We start from the raw sequence: 21,442 nt of genomic DNA, 5'->3' as shown, positions 1-21,442 counted from the left end.
TATTGATTGTTTTTAATAATTGTTCAAATTAATAAAATCTTGAAATCTCATATAATATAAACAGAAAAGAGGTTGGAAATTGGCCCCGATAATTCATCATCCTAATCATGTAAAATAGCAATATAGTGAAAAAAAAAAATTTGAAAGGCAAATAAGAATTTATTAATGAAATATGCGACAAGCCAAAGACTTGAGAAATAAGACAAACAGTAAAAAAAAAAAAAACAAAAATAGTCATCTAATTAGAAGAAAACCAAGTGAGGGACAAAGCAGCCAAAACATAAGCTGCAAAGACAACAAACAGGATTGCTCAACCATTACTTGCTGCTGCTGTTGCATTGCTCAATCAACTACTTCCACCACTGCTAATGTTAACCTCATTTCCAGCTACTGCTTACTGAAACCTGATTGCCAAGACCTCTCCTTTCTAGGCATTCATTCTGGAATACAGACCCACAATGTAATGACCCGAAAAATATAAATGATAAATTTGGTTTGGTACAAAACCAAACCGTCGATAGTTTCAGGGAGTTTAGGGAAACCATTGACGGTTTCAGACAACAGAGAACCGTTATGTAAGAACACAAAAAAATTGGTTTGGTATGAGACCAAACTGTCGACGGTTTCAGGCGACTGAGGGTCTTTAAGTGGGGAGGATCTTATGTTTTTCTTTAAAAACTCTCTCTCTCTCTCTCTCTCTCTCTCTCTCTCTCTCTCCACCCTCACTCTCTTGTGTGTCTCTCTTTCCTAAGCTCTCCCACTCTCTGATCCGCTTTTTCCCTCCTCTCCATTTGTTTCTCTCTCCTCAACTAGGTTTAAGGAAAACTCGGGTTCCGTCTCTCAAAAGCTGTAGGCTTAGTTTCTGGAACATGGTAGGCCTATCTTTAGTTTCTAGATCTTGAATTTTTAAGTTCTCTAGAGCTTTGAAAACATTCTGAAGTTTCATAAGTTCTCTAGACTTATTGTTTGCTTTATTTTCAAGATCTGCAATCAAATGGTCCTTTTTATTATCATTAGAACCTTGAGATTTCAAAACAGTTAATTCCTTTTCTAGTGATTCATTCTTGCTTTCCAGTCTTTTAATTTTCAAATTGTTTTCTCTTTTAGTAAGAATTTTTAAGTCACATTCTTTAATGCATGCATCACACTTGTTTTTTAGCATAGAATATTTCTTATTTGATTTAACAAGTAACTTATGAGTCCTAACATATTCACGTTGCAATTCATCATAAGTTGGCATGCTTTCACTATGACTACTATCATATGATTCACAATCAGACGCATCATTCAAATTAGAACATGAATCACTTTCATAATTATCTACTAAAGCAGAAGGAACTGAGGAGAGATGACTTCCTTTAGTGTGGACGCGCCATATCTCCTCTCAAGTTCATCTCAAGCACTACTACAAACCGTAACCTCACATAAAACATTAGAATCTAAAGCATGCAGTAAAGTATTAATGACATCAAAATTTACCTGTACTAAGTCCCTATCATGATCATTTAGTTCACACTCAGATTTAGGAACATCAGTACACTCAATAGATTTCATAGGCACACAATCACCCCGATCAATGGCTTTCCAAAATTTCCAATTTAAGGCTTTCACATACACAGTCATTTTGAATTTCCTTACAACATAATTATCACCATAGAATACAGGTGGGTGTGTGACCAATCTTCCCTTATATGAAAAAAGGTGCACTAACACGAGCCATCATGATCTTTTAACTAAATAACGTCAAAGTCAAAGTTACGAGGCTCTGATACCAATTGTTAGCTTTGGTGCAACCCTGAGAGGGGAGTGAATTAGGTATTTAAAATTTATCGCCTAGGTTAACTAATTTTATTAACAGTGTAATACAGCCTTGGGTCAGTCTATGCAATCAACAAATAAATATACACGTGCAGTAAAGGTAAAGTGTGGAAATGTAAAGAACATGCATGATATGTTATCGAGGTTCCACCAAATGTGCCTACGTCCCCGCCTTGGCCACACCAGCATAAGGATTACCACTATAATGCTCACTTAAACGTGTGGAGCAGCACCTATAAAAATCAGGTCAATTCAAGGGGTTGACCTCAACCAACACGCTTTAACAGGATGGCACACCTATCTTTCTTAACTGGGTCTAAGCCAATTCGGGACTATTCCATAGGGCTAGTCTCCCTCTTCAGGCCCGCGCCTGGAATACAACCAATGTGTATAAAGTTTGTACATGGAAATACGCTTCTAGACAAACAGATATGTGCACCAATACAACTCAATCAATATTGCAAGCATGAATGATATGTAAATATGCCTAGTGCTAAACACTCAATCAAGTATAGATTTTCAGTTCAAATCTAGAATGTATATTCAAGCAAAACTTGAAACACAACATGTGAATAACACAAAATCAGATAAGGGTTTCAAATAAGCTAAGCAAGTTAAATCAAACAAACTCAATAGGATATTTTAATATACAAAGCACAGTGAAGTTGTTTGAAAGACTTGTTATTAGCTTTACCGTGATCCAAAGAGGGGGGGTGAATTGGTATTTTTAAATTTTAATCCCTAGGTTAATCTCCTAATACCAGTATATTCACAACCCTATGGTCATTCTAGTGCAAGTAAAGTAAATGTTTACCATAAAGTAAATAAAACAATTTAATCAAGCACACATGCACTAGAAAGAAGTAAGGTAAGAGTGACACACAGAAATGTTATCGAGGTTCGGCCAATTGCCTACGTCCCTGCCTCGACTAACAAGCATAAGGATTATCACTAACAGGTGGAGCGGCACCTATACAAACCAGGTCAATTAGCACAGGGCTAGCCTCAACCTTTACACCAATCCTTATCGGGCTAAATTACCGCCCCCTCAGGCCACGCCTGGAAACACTCAGATTTTATAGTCAAATGGTACAATAGAAAAGTGCTTTCATGCAAAACAGATTTGTACCCAAACGCGTTCAATCACAAGCACCACAAATGATTTAATATGTAAGCTTAGTGTGATCTTATATTTCAACTCTCAAATATGTTTGCTATCATTGTAATGAGTGCGTAAGAGTATCAACAAACAATCTTTGTATCTTAAGATATTCAAATAACCATGTTCATACAAAGATGTCAAGTAGCCTTAAAAATATCAATCAGTGGGATATTTCAATCGTGTGAACATGTATATGCTTGGTTTGCAAAATATGTGTAATCTTTGTATTCAACAAATAATATGTGAGTGCATAAATATTTCAACAAAGGTCACTAATACAAACACAAATATCTTTTCACAAAATATGTAGATCTAAATCACACAAGATATTTGAAAGTGTTTTTGAAAACATTTTTGCAATCCAAAAGCAAATACAATCTTCTCAAGATGTTGCAATGAAAGTGCAATCTCAGAAGATCAAATAAAGTCTTCTTAGGATGAACTCATCAGTAAAGTCCTCTAAGAATCCTTAAGTTTGGCTCTTAAGAAAATCGTGTCAATCAAACGGAACAAGGAGAGCAAACCTATCCAAGAAAACACTCAATCAACTTACAGAGGGTTTAGACAATAGTGGTAGGTAAGTATATGAGTGAATGGATATTCAAAGTCTCAAGATAGGAAGCTCTGGAGAAATTTTCTTAATCGTATATTTTCAATCCGTATGTAATGTCTCTAAATAAAAAGTATATATAGGGATACCATAAATGATGCTCGCAGGGGACACAGTCGGTATTCTTAAAAAAAATAATACCATTTTAGCAAATTAAAATAGTTAAATATGGTAACTTTTCAAAATAACCCGAGAGCACCAGTCGACTAGAAACATTCTCGGTCGACCCAAGTTCATAAGGTTCGGTCGACCAGGTCAAAAATGAACTTCAGAGTCGGTCGACCAGATTAGTATGTCCAAGGCGATTTTTCAAAATCAGCGTGGTTCGATCGACTAGGGCAAAAATGAACTAAAGGCTTGGTCGATCGAAAAAAGGCGATTTTTCAATTCTCTGAGGTTCGGTCGATCAGAACTAGAATGAACTAGACTGGTCGGTCGACCAGACTATTGGATCCCACACGTGGGAATTCGGTCAACCAAGTTGGTGTAATACAAATTATGCTCGGTCGACCAGGAAGCAAAGTGTTGACTTCAAGATGGTTCGGTTGACTGGACTGTGGTCAACCTATTGACCCAGACCGAATTCGGTCGATCAGGGGAAAAATGACCTATATAGGTCGGTCGACCGAATGTGCAAAACTTGTGCATTTCGATCCCTTTTTAAGCAAGCAATGACCCAAATCAAATGATCAATCATATGTATGCATGAGTGAGTGTCCTAGGGTCATTTCAAGCCTTTTTGAGTGCACCGAAAAAATCCAATGTCGGTTGACCGAAGGGTGTTCCCTAAGGTCTTTCTATGGTCATTTGATTTTGAGCTTACGTATTAGACCCTGCATGTGATGTGTGTGATTTACATACAGAAAAATCCTAATTACTATTATAGACCCTTTACATGAATGAAATATATTGCAACATAAGAAATTGGGTCTTCAATAGAAATTTGGTCTTCAAGCTTCACTTTCTCCATGTGCATTATGATCTGTAAATTTAAATTCCTACACAAAGCCTCAAACACTCATTAGATACAATGAGTATTTGTCATTATCAAAACCGGGCGTGACCTATAAGGTCAACACTTGCTTTTGAAAATAATTTTTGCACACCAAAAACTAGGTTTTAGGTATCTTGAAATGACAATATAAGAACCACAACCCTTAAAGTCTTGCCATATAAGATTTATCAAATGAAATCAGTGGAAGAACTTTAATGCTAAAATCAAGTAAAATCAGTCAAACAATAACACAAGTGAGAGTTCTAGTTAGAAAGATTAAGCACACTAAAGTTAGAAATACTCACAACACTTGAAGGATCAAGAAATATGGAGTTTTGAAGTGTATAGGTGTAATATAGGCTATAAAATGATTTTTGAATTTGAGAGAATTTTCGCCTTAATGATCTTACTAATCTTCTACTAATTATTCCAAATGAAGGGGTATATATAGACTTCCCTAAAAATATGACCATTAAGGACACAAATGGAATAATTATAAAAGTTTTAATATTATTTAAATAAATTAACACTGTTTAAAAAATATTAACTGCGGTAAAAATAAGGGGCAACTCTAGAGTATCGGTTGACCAGGACAAGTTCAGTCGACCCAAGTTCTTGGGATTCGGTTGATCGGGACTAAAATGAACTCTAAGCTTGGTCGACCGGACTTGTAAGTCTAAAGCCTTTTTTTGAGGATCAATTGATCGGGACTAAAATGAACTGCACTTTCGGTCGACCGCACGTGCAAGTCCAAAGGCGATTTTTTCCTTTTGTGAGATTCGATCAATCGAGAAGATTTGAACTAAGCTGGTTGGTCGACCAGATCGTTGAGTTCCAACACGTGGGAACTTGGCCAACCAGTTTGGTGGTATTTAAAATATGCTTGGACGACCAGGTGGTCAAAATGTTGACTCTTGGGGAGTTTTATCGACCGAGGTCAAATGAACTATAAGATTTCGGTTGATTGGACTATGGTCAACCTATTGACCCAGTCCTGGTTCGATCAATCGGGTGATATTGAACTGGAAGGTTCGGTCGACTGAACATGCATGTTTTGTGCATTTCGGTTCTGTTTTAAACATTCAATCACTCATTTCAAATGATCATTAATATACATGCAAGAGTGAGTGTCCTATGGTCATTTTAGGAATTTTTAGTGCACCGAAGAAATCCAGTGTCGGTCAACCGGTATTCCCTAAGGTCTTTCTATGGTCTGTGTAGGTACCTAAAGTCCAACAAGGGTCGATTTGAGCATTCCTACCTACCATGCATGATGCAAATTATTACAAGTCATAGGAGTGCACAGTCCATAATTAATTTACATCCCAGAATAAAGAAATAAAATAATGAATACAAATGCATAGCACAATTCTTCATTTTTCGGCACAAACACCGTACACAATCATGATATGTCTTTTAGTTGGAAAGTGTGCACAAGGTGAACCTACATGCAAGCCTCAGTACAATAATCAGTACCATGAGTATTTGTCAGAATCAAAACTGGATTTGACCTATTAGGTCAACAGAACATACTTTTTGTATTGCTAGTCATCGACGGTTTCTAAAATCTCAGCAAAACTGTCGACTTTTTGTGTCTGAGGAGTGAGATTGAACCTTAAATTGTGAACTTGGATGTTAAATTAGTTTATTTGTGCCAATCATGTTACGATTTTAGGATTCTAAAATGATGTGTTGTTCCATATTCAAGATGGACCCCTGGGATAACAATGTGAACACTGGAGAAGGTAGCAATTTGGGGGCTTCTAGCAAGGACGACATTGATTCTACTCCAGTGCTATAAGGTCTAGCCCAACAGGTCATGGCAGAGATCATGCGGACCTCAAAGGGGTAGAGCTGCCCACTCGCTAACTAAGGTTGCTCTAGTGAGCAATTTACTTGCATGAATCCTCCAACATTCGTAGGAGGATCTAACCCAATAGTTGCAAAGAATTGGGTTTAGCAAATACGAACAGAAGATAATGGTTGTCCTTTGCTGCACATACGAACAGAAGGTCCTGCATGACACCTTTAAAAGGATAGGGGAAGCTAAGAGTTAGTGGATATCAGTGAAGTTACTAGAAGAATAAAGGCCAGTACTCGTAATTTTGACCTCGACTGGTTTCAAGGAGCTTTTCTTTGATCGGTATTTTCTCGCTTTCACTAAGGATGCAAAGGCAGAGGAGTTCACTAACTTGACTCAGGGGAACTTGACTGTGCAGCTATATGCGGCCAAGTTCGTGGAGCTATCTCGATTTGCTCCATATATGGCCCTAGATGAATCAAAGAAGGCGCAACGGTTTGAGAAAGGCCCGATTCATAGGATCTACAAGTAGGTGGTGGCATTCCAAGTTTATACCTTCTCGATGTTGGTGGATAAAGTCACGATATTGGAGACAAGTTTATAGAGGAGTGCAGGGATGCGAAATCAGGGGAAGAGGCCCATGCCTCTGAATTTTCATGGTAATACGAGTGAGGGTCCATGGAGGAGACATAGTAACAATGTGGGCTAGAGACAGGAAATGGGGAACCAAGCTAATTAGGGTAATTCATCACGCCCTCCTTGTCCTAGGTGTAATATGAGGCATTGGGGTGAGTGCTGGGTTGGAGAAGTCATCTGTTATTGGTGCGATAGCGTTGCCACTTTGCATGATAATGTCGTGGGCCAACGATTAACACACTCACTCCTAATTGATATTAGGGAAATAATGAGGTACCCCAAGGCAGCTATAAGAGGAACACCGTCCAGGCGGAGGTTTATTCTCTTCCACCGAGATTTGTAGAAAATTCCGATGACGTGGTGACAGGTAACATATATATTTTTGCAAATAAATTTTTTGTATTATTTGATTCAGAAGCAACACATTCATTCATATCTCTAGGGTATATTAAGATGTGTGGAGTGGGAACTCAGCGGTTAGATACATACCTATATGTGGTCACACCAACGGGAACCATATGGTATATAGGAAAGTACTTAAGGACTATCTAATTGGTATTCAGGGGAGAATGCTACCTTCTAGTCTATTTGTATTTGACATGCATGGATTTGATGTGATTTTGGGGATTAACTGGCTAGCCTCTAGTTTTGCGAGTATAGATTGTCATAGGAAAGAGGTAGTATTCAGACCTCCTGGGGACCAAGAGTACAAATTTGTTGGGTCGTGTATGCGCTCCAAGCCACAAATACTATCAGCTATTCAGGCAAAAATGCTACTCTTGGATGGATGCTAGGGGTACCTAGCATGTGTGAGAAAGGCACCAATGAAGGAACTAAAGTTGGAGGATATCCTAGTAGTGAGGGAATTCTTAGATGTTTTTCTAGAGGACTTACTTGGGTTGCCTCCCGATCGCGAAGTAGAGTTGGCTATTAACACTACAAAAAAAGTGATTTTTAGTAACGAAACTATTAGTGATGGATTCAATTTCGTCAATAAAAGTGGGTATTAGTGATAGTTCTAGCAATCATCACTAATATGACACTATTAGTGCAGTTTTGAAACCGTCACTAATAGTTTCACCACAAAAAATCAAAAAATATCGCGAGAAAACATTTTTCACGCAAAAATTATCTTAGGAAAATATTAGCGACGATTTCTACAGTATTAGTGACGAATTAAATTCGTCACTAAAAAGACTCTTATTAATGACGATTAAATAACCGTTACTATTATTATTTAAAATATATATATATATATATATATATATTTCACAATATTAGTGGCGAATTTGAAGATTCGTCACTATTAGCCCCTTATTGGTGACGGATTTGAGAATCGTCATTAATAGTTCTTTTCTTTTTAAAAAAATTAAAAATTTATTTTAACAATATTAGTGACAAATTTGAAGATTCGTCACTATTACCCCCTTATTAGTAATGGATTTATGAACTGTCACTAATACTTCTTTTATTTTAAAAAAGTAAAAAAAAAAATTATTTCACAATATTAGTGACGAACATTGAGATTCGTCATTATTAGCCCCTTATTAGTGACAAATTTACAAACCGTCACTAATACTTCTTTTATTTTATTTTTTAAAAAAATTTATTTTGATAATATTAGTGACGAAGTTAAAGATTCGTTACTATCAGCCCCTTATTAGTGACAGATTTGGGAACCATCACTAATACTTCTTTTATTTAAAAAAAAAAAAACTTATTTCACAATATTAGTGACAAATTTGATGATTCACCACTATTAGCCCCTTATTAGTGACGGATTTGGGAACCGTCCCTAGTACTTCTTTTATTTTAAAAAAATAAAAAAAATTATTTCACAATATTAGTGACGAATATTAAGATTCGTCACTATTAGCCCCTTATTAGTGACGGATTTGGGAACCGTCACTAATACTTCTTTTATTTTAAAAAAATAAAAATTTATTTTCATAATATTAGTAACAAATTTAAAGATTCGTCACTATTAACCCCTTATTAGTGACAGATTTGGAAACCATCACTAATACTTCTTTTATTTAAAAAAAATGAAAAAAAAAATTATTTCACAATATTAGTGACAAACATTAAAATTCGTCTCTATTAGCCCCTTATTAGTGATGGATTTGGAAACTGTCACTAATACTTCTTTTATTTAAAAAAATGGAAAAAAATTATTTCACAATATTAGTAACGAATTTGAAGATTCGTTACTATTAGTCGGTTATTAGTGAGGGATTTAGGAATCGTCACTACTAGTTTTTTATTTAAAAAATATGGAAATAATTTTTTAAACACTATTAGTGACGGTTTTAAAAATTCGTCACTAATAATCTCGTATTGAAAAACTCATGCAGGTTCCCCTGATCTCCCTCTGTTCCCTCCAATTCTCCTCTTTTCCCTCCATCTCTCAATCTCTCCGGTCTCTCTCTATCAATCTCTCCATCGGTTGACCAGATAGGTCGCACCTAGTTTTGATTATGACAAATGCTCTCAGTACTAATGATTGTACTGAGAATTGCATGCAAGTTCACCTTGAACGCTCTTTAGGACTAAAAGTCATATCATGATGGCATGCGATGTTTGTGCCGAAGAATGAAGATTTGTGTTGTATTTTGCATTCATTAGTGTTGTTCTTCATTCTGGGATGTAAATTTAATTATGAACTATGCACTCCTATGGCATGTAATAATTTGCATCATGCACGGTAGGTAGGTAAGCTTAAATTGGTCATAGTTGGATTATAGGTGCCTGCACTAAGAACACAAGTCCCCAACATCATTTATCATAATCAGGGGAATCAAATTAAAATTAAAATGAACTTAATAGAAAAATTTGAGAGGGTTCGGGCGACCGAACCTATGCCGTGTAAAGCAACTCAGGCGACTGAACAAGTCAACATGTTGACTTGGATTTTGGACACCCGAACCTTTTTCGAATGTATCTTCCTCGGGCACTCGAAGCTATTTCAGAGCACTTTTCAACTACTTGGGCGACCGAACAATTACGTTCAAAAGAGGGCTCGGGCGACCAAAGTGCCTAGTTCGATTAATCAAACTATGAGCCGAGCACCCGAACTATTGAACAAATGCTACTGACTTTATTTCAGCCGACCGACTCATCCTTCAGGTACTCGAACCTCTAGAAATTGAATTTTTGACTGTGTCTGTTCGGGCACCTGAACCTCTAGCCGGGCACCCGAACCTCGCGAGTTAAAATATTTTTTACCAAATTTTTAAATGGGGTAAAATGGGTTAATATTTTTAATGGTCTTTTAAACAAATTTAATTATACCCATTGTGTCCCCAACGGTCAAAAAATCCTCCTTGCCTATATATACACATTCATTTGTCATAATTAGTAAAGATTAACAAACTTGATTAGGGCAAAATTCTCTCAACATTCAAAACCCTATATTAGCCAAATACTACTTCAAAACACTCACATACTCCTCATTCTTGATTTCTCTATGCATTGTGAGTATTTTCTAAGGGTATTGTGCTTAATTTCTGTAGCTAGAACTCTCAGTTACATTATTGTTTGATTGATTTTCTATGAGAGTTTTGCATTAAAGTTCATCCACTAACTTCATTTGATAAATCCAGTGTGGAAAGACTTTGAGGGTTGTGGTTCTTGCATTGTTATTGCAAGATACCTGAACCTAGATTTTGGTGTGCAAAAATCATTTTCAAAACGTTAGTGCTTCCAACAACTCCAGTGTGCTTTGAATATTAGAATATATTATTGAGTTCATTTGTTTGAACTTGCTTAGCATATTTTTGAAACCCTGATCTGATTTGTGTTATTCACATAGTGTGTTTCAAATATTGCTTGAATGTACAGTCTAGATCTGAACTAGAAATCTATACATGATTGAGTTTTTAGCACACATTAAAGCACTGAGCATATTTACATATCATTCATGCTTGTATTATTGATTGAGCTATATTGGTGCACACATTTACTTGTCCAGAAGCGTATTTTCGTGTACAAAAATTTTATACACATTGGTTATATTCCAGGTGCAGGCCTAAAGAGGGAGACTAGCCCTGTGAAATAGTCCCGGATTGGCTTAGACCCGAGTAGGAAAGCTAGGTGCACCATCCTATTAAGGCGTGTTGCTTAAGGTCAGACCCTTGAATTTACCTAGTTTGTATAGGTGTCGCTCCACCCATTTAAGTAAGCATTATAGTAGTAATTTTTGTGCTAGTATGGCCAAGGCAGGGATGTAGGCACAGTTGGCCGAACCCCAATAACATATCGTGCATGTTCTTTACATTTCTGCACTTTACCTTTATTGCACATGCATGTTTATTTGTTGATTGTGTAGAGTGACCCTAGGTTGTATTGCACTATTGACAAAACCAATTAACCTAGGCGATAAATTTTAAATACCCAATTCACCCCCCCTCTTGGGGTTGCACCAAATCTAACAATTGGTATTAGAGCCTCGTAACTTAGAATTAGACGTCATTTGTTAAAAGATCATGATGGCTCGTGTTAGTACATCCCCTTCATATGAGGGAAGATTGGTTACACACTCACCTGTAATATGTAGTAATGATTATGCTATATGGAAATTTAGAATGACTGTGTATGTGAAACCTTTAAATTGGAAACTTTGGAAAGTCATTGATCAAGGTGATTGTGTGCATATGAAATCTATTAGGTGTACTGATGTTCCTAAATCTGAGTGTGAAATGAATGATAATGATAGGAACTTAGTATATGTTAACTTTGATGCCATGAATACCTTACTGCATGCTTTAGTTTCTAATGTTTTATGTGAGGATATGGCTTGTAGTAGTGCTAAGTAGATTTGGGATGAACTTGAGTGGAGATATGGTGCATCCACACGAAAGAAAGTCATTTCTCCATGCCACTCAGGCTCCACTGATCTCAAGGGAGGTAACTAGTGTTTTGTAGCTTTAACTAATGATGAGGTTATCTCAGTTCCTTCTATCTTAGTAGATAAATATGAACATGATTCATGTGTCAATTTGAATGTTGTATCTGATTATGAATCATATGATAGTAGTGATAGTGAAAGCATGCCATCTTATGAGGAATTGCAAGTTGAATACATTAGGACTCATAAGTTACTTGTAAAATCAAATAAGAAATACTCTGTGCTGAAAAACAAGTATGATGCATGCATTAAAGAATGTGACGCAAAAGTTCTTGCTAAAAGAGAAAATAATTTGAAAATTAAAAGACTAGAACGTAAGAATGAATCATTAGAAAAGGAATTGACTATTTTGAAATCTAAAGTTTCTAATGATGATAAAAAGAACCACTTGATTGCAGATCTTGAAAGTAAAGCAAGCAATATGTCTAAAGAACTTTTGAAACTTCGGACTATTTGCAAAAATTTGGAAAACTCAAAAATTCAAGATCTGGAGAAGAGAATAGAAGGCCAATCTAAGATCATCTACACGTTCACTAGAGGCGAGGAAAACTTTGATAAACTGTTAGGTGCACAAAAGATGACCTTAGATAAGGAGGTATAGGTTATAATAGGATTGATAATAAGAAAAGAAAGAACCTATACATGGGGTACTTTGTAAGAGAATCAAAACATTATGTTAGCACCTCCTCTAGTCCATACATTCACACCACATGCATATTGTGTAAAAAGAAGGGGCACACAAAGCTTGATTGCCCATATATATATATATATATATATATATGAAATATGCCAAACAACAAAAAGACTATTGCCGATAAATGTGAAAATGTTTGATTCATGAATTTTTTTTTTTAATTTTCACAGCCAAACAAAAAATAAAATAAAATCTTTTCCTTTCTTTTATTCTTTCTAAATTCTAGGGAGTTGTGGCTTTGGTCAAGCCTTTCCCCAATTTGGTGCCACCTGAAAGGATCCGAAGAGCTCATCTAGGTTGAAATTTTTGGTGAAAAAAAAAATAAAAAGTAACTAAAAATATTTTCTAAGTTCCATGTGGCTAGAAAATCTTGGGTTGTTACAATGAGTCTCTATGACTATGAACAACTCCAACACTTGAGGAACCAAAAAAATAAGAAACCAGCATGTGACCTTGTCCCAAAATTCCCTTTTAGGTGCTAAGGCCCCCTGCAGAATTTGGAAAATGTTAAGAAAAAGCAAGGAAACTTTAAAGCAAATTGACCCTTTTTTTCATGTCTATTTTTCAAGAAAATTGAAAAAAAAAAAATTAGAGCAAATAAATGATTAATTTTTTTAGTTTACACATAATTAACATTTTATTTTTCTTAATTTATAATCATATAAAAATAAGTTTTTATTTATAATAGTATTAATTAAGAAAAAATATAATGAAAAATGAGTTTCCTTTATTTTTCCAAATGAAACCCTAAATCCAAATAGATCCTAAGGGAAACCCAACTAACATGCACATTGGGTAGCTTGGATAGAGGCCAAGTGGGCGAATAAGTTTGACTATGAAGCAATTTCAACCTAGAGGTCATTTTAGCACTTGCTTAAAGATATTGCACCCTTATCCGAGTTGAAGAATAATGAAGTTGCATTTTTCCTAGACCAAATTCTTGATTTTTTTTTTCTTTGTTGTTGTTGTTGTTGTTGTTGTTGCATTCATTTGAAATTACCCAAAAACTTCAACAGGGATAGCATTACAAATCCTACTCAGACCTCATTCTAAGATGCTAATATCCCAAGTTGACAAAAAACAATCTTCAATGCTAGTTGGCATTTGATCACTAATGTGTACTAAATAAGTTATTTCCCTCCCTTTGTGAATCCTACTCAAACCTCATCCTAAGATGTTGATATCCCATGTTGATAAAGAACCTTCAATGCTACTTGGAATTTGTTGTTGTTTTGTTGGCCGGATACACACAGCGAAAGCACACAATCACACATGAATCAATCAACAACCACCAATGCAATCACCAAAGGTCTCCTGACCCCCTTCACTTCCCTTATCTTCCCTTTACTTGGTTTCCAATAGGAAATAAACAACTTGTTTAGGCTGTGTATTTGGGCTCTCTCTAGATGATCTTCATGCCATATCTCATCATATCTTTCCCCCTTAAAGCTTATGTGGTGTTGTCTCTCCTATATATATATATTCTAATTGGCACTTTAATTAATGTTATCAGTCAGAAAAGAGAAGAAAAAAAGGAAAAAGGAAAAGGAACAATATCATCATTTTGTGGCTAAGAATACACTGCCATGACTAGTTGCTTGGAGATATTTTATTTTGCTGTATTTTCTTACCTAGCAAATGGAATATAGTCATCTTAGATTGAACTGATTTTATTTACTTTAGAGGTCCATGTGCAAGTTTGTGTGTTTGTAATAATTATTAGAGTTGCTGGCTGGTGGCTGGAAAAACTGAGCACACTTGGATAAGAATAAACTGGTTATAAACAGAAATTTTAGTTGGATGTATCCAAATCCAATATTTTCTCATAATTTTATTGTTAATTATGACCCTCTAAAAAAAAAATTTGTTTTCAACATAAATCTTAGGGTTTCTTCTTTCCTGACCAATGCCTCTACGAACAAGGCCTCGGGCAACCTCAAAGCATAACCACTCGCCACGATGCACTGCCAAGCGGCAGAGGGTCTAGGACCCGCCAAGGGGAGATTCTTCTTCCAGGGGTCGAGCGGCCTTGAGTGAGCACGAATAGATTTTAGAGGAGACGAGAGCACCAAGGGTGACTCTTAAGGATGTGCAGTTGCCCCCGGCACGTTCTGCTATGCCACCCATTAGAGAGCAGTCCCTGAATGTTACCCCAGGGCTTACAGAGGACATGCCCGCTCATCTGGTGTTGTTCCATACGATTAGGTTGACCATGCCACATGATTTTGCCCCAGGGCCTCTGGCGGACATTCCTGAAGAGTTGGGGCCGCACCATATCCTCAGGCCACGCAAACCACCACCCTCCCTTCTTACCCTTGAATTGCATCGTCTTTTAGAGGAAATGGCACAGGACGGAGACGCTGCTAGAGTAATAGCCGAGAAAACTATCTCAGCCAGTTCTAATTCTGATTCTGACTCTAATTAGGATAAACTAGATGCTTGGGATCTTTTGATGCACTTTCTCTTTTTCTTATGTACTATGCTCATTGACTCACTCGAAAAATGAGCAACTCGGAAGCTATCCCAAGTATAGGAGTTCTGTCGTGTAATATTAAGCCCAAGGGCTAGATCGTCTCCTCAGGGAATGCCTTTAATCTCAGATTTTACGTTCTTCCAATTGAAATTAAAAGGTACTGAACTCAGTTCAGATTCGGGGGTTTTCAAGAAAGGAACTTTGAATATGAAATTAAAACACGCAAAGGAAACTTAACTAGACATGAATACACACGATAAAAAAAACGAACCTTTAACAAGAAGTGTGATCTCGAATCAAAATTAAACCATTAACGATCTAAACGAAAACAGAATATGATAAACACAATTTTAACAAAGCCGACCCTAAACTAAGCTGAACCTCAAAAGAAAATTAAACTTGGAAAACTTCAAAACAAAAACAATATATTTTCCTTTTTATATTTCATTCATTTTTTTTAAGAAATCAAACTTAACATATTCGAACATAAAAACAAAACCAACAAAACAAAAAAAAAAAAAAAAAAAAAAAAAAAAACAACTTTAACAGAAACTTAATACTCATAAAAATTAAATTCTCTAAATAATAGCAATTCAACTTGAACTTTACTTGAAATAAAAAAAAAAAAAAAAAACAAAACAAAACATTGAAAGAGAATGGAAGAAAGGGAACAACAAGAAAAATAATGAAATAAAATAAAATAAATAAAGAGAGAGAGCCATGGAGAGCCGAGGGTCTGTTCTGCTGTGGGAGTTCTCGATTTGTTGATCTGCTGGAGCTGCTGTGCTCTGCTAGGACTGCTGTGTGGTGGATGGATATGCTGGAGTGAAGGCTGGGCTGGTGTGTGGAGAGCTGGCCGAGGAGGAGAAGGGAAGAAGCTGCTGTTGTGGAAGGCCGAGACTGGAAGGAATTTTGGTGCTCAGGCTGCTGTAATCTACTCTGCTGCTTGCTAGTTTGGATTTGTTCTGCCGTGGTGCTCTTGGTGGTAGTTGGTATGGCAGCAGCAGAGTGTTCAGCTGGGTTAAGAGAAAACAAAGGAGAGTTGAGGGAGTTCAGGGGAAGAGAAAATAGAGAGCAAGAGAGAAGGAACTCAAAGAGAGAGAAGAGAACAGAGTAAGGAGAATAACAGAGATAAGGACAAAGGAAGAAAAGAAAGAGAGAGAAGAGAAGGGAAGGATAGAGAAAGTGAGAGAGTGGGGAGCCCTCGGGTTGCCTACGCAGGGAGAGGAAGAGAAGGGGATTTAAGGGGGAGCTGGGTTGCCTTAGAATCCGTGAAGCCATGACCCGACCCGTTTGGAAAGGGTTGACCCGTATTGTTATATTTTTTTTCATTTTTTTCATTCTCTGTTCATCACAAATCTGACTCTTCTGGAGCCCGTTTCTCACAAAACTCAAAACACAAAAGTTGTAGATAATTCTGTCCTCTTTCTTCAAAATTTGAATCGTCTTGACCGGAGCTCGGATGGAATAGTTATGCGCGAAATACGAACAGGTGTTGGTTTTGGTTCCCGGCATTTTTCCTGCAACAAAAAAATTACCAAAACTTCATAAATAGTGCAATAAAGTTCAAGAATGATGATTTTGGCACTTTATTAAAATATTGGACAATTTTAGACATTTAATTAAAAATATAAAACGTAAAGCTCGGGTTAAGATGCCCAATTACGCAGTTTTGACGCGTAATCACACCCCCCAACTAACGTTTTGCTAGTCTCTAGCAAATGACATGAATGAATCTCAGGATAGTGCCTACGATTACAAACTCCAGTGATCATGAAATCAATGCACATGCAACACAAGCATACCATTTCACATACGAGAATACTACTGAATTTCACACAGGCTTGTTCATATTTAGTACACACAATTCCAAAGCACGTCACTTATGCAAGTTTCATTGTTTATATGTCATTTAAGAGCAATATACTCACTTGAAGTTAATCAGAGGCACATTCAGAGTTAATGCAATCATATAAGTTCGAGTATAAACAGGTAAACTCTCGAGGTGTGTGTGATGTGTGTGACTCAGTACACCTAGGACGCTAGTGGACACCTACAGAATGGTCGCTTTGACTTGGCCTAACTGGTATACCCTCAAGAACACTCAAAGAAAATGGGTTCACTCATCATATGTGAGGAGGAGTGTCGCGATCAAACATCCCACATATTAAAAGGAACAACGCTAAGTATATGGAGTGGACTAGTCTGGAAAGGATCTAGCCTATCTATGACGTGTTGGGTCCTTCACCTTAGCATCTTCTCACCTACTCGCCATATCCAACTAAGACCACCCTAGATCAACTTACTCACAAACTTGTCATGAATGCATCTGAGGCATTAATTGGTTGAAGAATCATCATACGTGGAAAATATGTGTCGTCCTTAACTTTTTGTGATATGTATTTGGGCCGGTATTGACATTTCATTTCATGCGCATGTGTATTGCTTATTCTTTATTTTGCTCATTCTTCATTTTCTGTCTTTTCTTGATCAATTAGGACAATCATAACACTTCTTTTATTATTTTCATCCCATCAATGGGAATTGAGCTCGAATAGGAGTTCATGAATTAAGTCTATCTCTAGGGGTGGCTCAGCCTTCACATTTTGAGTAGGCTATAAGACCTAGGTTTCTATCTCCCCACTAGGTGTCCCCTCTAGGCTAGCAAATCAAAAATAGAGAGTAGTGTACAAAGCAATCATCCAGAAAAAGAAAATTGAGTTCCACGAACTCTAATTTGATATTAATACTCAAAAGGACGATAAATAGCTCAAGGTTATCTCACAAGGTGTCATAGTCGCTACAGGTGCTCTCTCAGTGCTCACAGGAACCCTAAGTGCAATGAATCACGTGAATGTGTTTATTCAACCTCGTGAGATGCCGTATAAATACAAGAAATTATATAGTCAAATTAACACGAATGTACTACCAATCAATTCTTCATAGAGTCATAAAGTCATATAAAGAGAAACTATGCATGATTGACTCAAGTGTGTCATTCTGAAGTTATACGCAAGTATGCGAAAGGTATGAGTCAGTTTTAAGCATGGCATAATGCAATGTAATTCTTCAGTACTCCTCTTTCTTTCTCTCTTTCTTTTTGTTCTTTTTGATTTTTTTGATTTTTTTTTAAACACCCAATGCGTGTACGTGCACAGTATCACATGCAAATGCTCATTACCCCCCAACTAAAGTGGAACAGTCCTCAATGTGAAAGCATAGGGGAAATAGAAAATACTGTGCACGAGAAAAGTAAGGCGTACCTGAGTGGCGAAATAATGGAAAACAAATATCGAACTACGAGAAAATAGACCTGAAAACTAACTAAAAATAAAATAAGATAAAATAAAAGGAAAATAAGGGAAAGAAAAACATCACAATTGTCTTGGCGGAGGCTCTGGAGGAATTTCGTCTGGTGGCCACAGGTCTATAAATTGCATCGGTGGTTCTCTAAATTTGAGCCGCCACAGTGGATCAGTTTTCATACCCGCATGAAAATCAGCCTCAAATGAATTAATGCGTGTCAAAATACCAAACAATACGTGCACAGGTTGACCCTCGTGTGTGGATAAGAAAGGGTCTTTGTTCAACATTGTGTCCAGGAAATGTGCTTCTTTACGAACTAACGTGTGATGAGAAGTTATTGGAGCAATTACCTGTAGTTCTTCAAAAGCATTAACATTAAAAGTTTTACCTGGTTCTTTGAAAAATATATGCTCACCAAACTGATCACCCTCTTTATCGGGTGTACATATCATCATACCACTGCAAGAGTCTGCCTCTACATTAGGCTCCTTAACATCTGATTCAAGCAGGAGTGACGATTTCACAATTTCTGAGCTCAAAGTTTGAGGTACCACAGGTTGGTACTCCGTATAAGTATCAGTCTCCTCATCAACTAACTGCTCCACTTGTGGCCCCGTTTCCTCTGATTTTTCTTTGACCTCTTATGGTTCAGCCATGACTTCTAGTGCTGGGACAACTAGTTGTCTGACGATGAGCATCTCAGGTGGGGGAAATTCTTTCTCGCTTCTCGAAGTAGTGGTGGCCTCTGCTATCTCAAGAGAAACATCATGTATTTGTTGGTGTGGCGGCTGGTACTCTTGAAGACTAAGCTGAGGTTCCACGGGCAATTCTTCGTTTTCTAAAATGTCCAACTGCGTGCTTATTGCATTAATGGTGTCCCGCAATTCATTATTATGATCGACTTGAGTTTGCATTAATTGTTGGAGCATGTTCGCCATCTGTGTTATGCTATCCTCGAAAAGGTCTGACGACGTACAACTCGGAGAGATCTGTTGTGGCTGATATTGAGACAGAGGGTTGTTTGGGCAGTTTGGTGGCTTGTATACATCTCCACCACTAATTGTGCTAGTAGGGTGTGCAGTCATGGGTGCCGGAGTGTATCATGTATTGCACTGTGGGACATTGTCAGCTAAGTAATCAAAGAATAATATTACCTGATCTGGATTCTCGCTGACGGGCTCTCCATTAGACATAGTCTGGACAAAACACTTGCAATCAAGGGTAAGAGCAGTATAAAAACAATCAGCTAACCTCCATGAGTCGAACCCGTGATGTGGACAAGTGCTTAGTAGATCCTTGAATCGCTTCCAGTAAGCCCGAAATGTCTCGTCATCCTGCTGCACAAAATTAAGAATCTGTTCCTGCAACAATTGAGTTTTCTGTGAGGGAAAAAATGCATGCAGGAATTCACGCTCCATGTCAACCCAATTAGTGATAGAATAAGGTCTCATAGAATGAAACCAAATCAGTGCCCTATCCTGCAAAGTAGCAAGAAATAAATTCAGTCTAGTAGATTCGTCAGCTCTAGCATGAGAGAAAAACATGTTGCAGATTAACTCAAACTCTGCTAGGTGCTAATAAGGGCACTCAGATTCCATCCCGTAGAACTCGGGTAGCAGTGATGTCCTCCCATGCTGCATCATAAAATTAAGCTCGTCATAAGGAAGAACAGTGGAAGAGGATGCAGTGGCATATTCAAGCTGCAAAAAGTCCATTATCGTGCGCAGTGCAAGTGCAGCCATTTTTTCAAAACTCAAAAAAAAAATTCTGTTTTTCTTTTATGCTTTTTTTTTTCTTTTTCATAAAACTAATAAAAATGACGGGAAAAACACAAAATTGAGACTAAGAACAACATTCCCCGGTAACGGCGCCAAAAACTTGACTCACTCGAAAAATGAGCAGCTTGGAAGCTATCCCAAGTATAGGAGTTCTGTCGTGTAATATTAAGCCCAAGGGCTAGATCGTCTCCTCAGGGAATGCCTTTAATCTCAGATTTTACGTTCTTCCAATTGAAATTAAAAGGTACTGAACTCAGTTCAGATTCGGGGGTTTTCAAGAAAGGAACTTTGAATATGAAATTAAAACACGCAAAGGAAACTTAACTAGACATGAATACACACGATAAAAAAAACGAACCTTTAACAAGAAGTGTGATCTCGAATCAAAATTAAACCATTAACGATCTAAACGAAAACAGAATATGATAAACACAATTTTAACAAAGCCGACCCCAAACTAAGCTGAACCTCAAAAGAAAATTAAACTTGGAAAACTTCAAAACAAAAACAATATATTTTCATTTTTATATTTCATTCATTTTTTTTAAGAAACCAAACTTAACATATTCGAACATAAAAACAAAACCAACAAAACACAAAAAAAAAAAAAAAAAAAAAACAACTTTAACATAAACTTAATACTCATAAAAATTAAATTCTCTAAATGATAACAATTCAACTTGAACTTTACTTGAAATAAAAACAAAAAAAAAAAACAAAACATTGAAAGAGAATGGAAGAAAGGGAACAACAAGACAAATAATGAAATAAAATAAAATAAAATAAAGAGAGAGAGCCATGGAGAGCCGAGGGTCTGTTCTGTTGTGGGAGTTCTCGGTTTGCTGATCTGCTGGAGCTGCTGTGCTCTGCTAGGACTGCTGTGTGGTGGATGGATATGCTGGAGTGAAGGCTGGGCTGGTGCGTGGAGAGCTGGCTGAGGAGGAGAAGGGAAGAAGCTGCTGCTGTGGAAGGCCGAGACTGGAAGGAATTTTGGTGCTCAGGCTGCTGTAATCTACTCTGCTGCTTGTTGGTTTGGATTTGTTCTGCCGTGGTGCTCTCGGTGGTAGCTCGTATGGCAGCAGCAGAGTGCTCGGCTGGGCTGAGAGAAAATAGAGGAGAGTTGAGGGAGTTCAAGTTTTGGTTCCCGGCATTTTTCCTGCAACAAAAAAATTACCAAAACTTCATAAATAGTGCAATAAAGTTCAAGAATGATGATTTTGGCACTTTATTAAAATATTGGATAATTTTAGACATTTAATTAAAA

The sequence above is a fragment of the Malania oleifera genome, chromosome 11, assembly GCF_029873635.1.
Source record: "Malania oleifera isolate guangnan ecotype guangnan chromosome 11, ASM2987363v1, whole genome shotgun sequence".
Classification (NCBI taxonomy): domain Eukaryota; kingdom Viridiplantae; phylum Streptophyta; class Magnoliopsida; order Santalales; family Ximeniaceae; genus Malania; species Malania oleifera.
Note: the sequence above shows the minus strand (reverse complement) of the source record.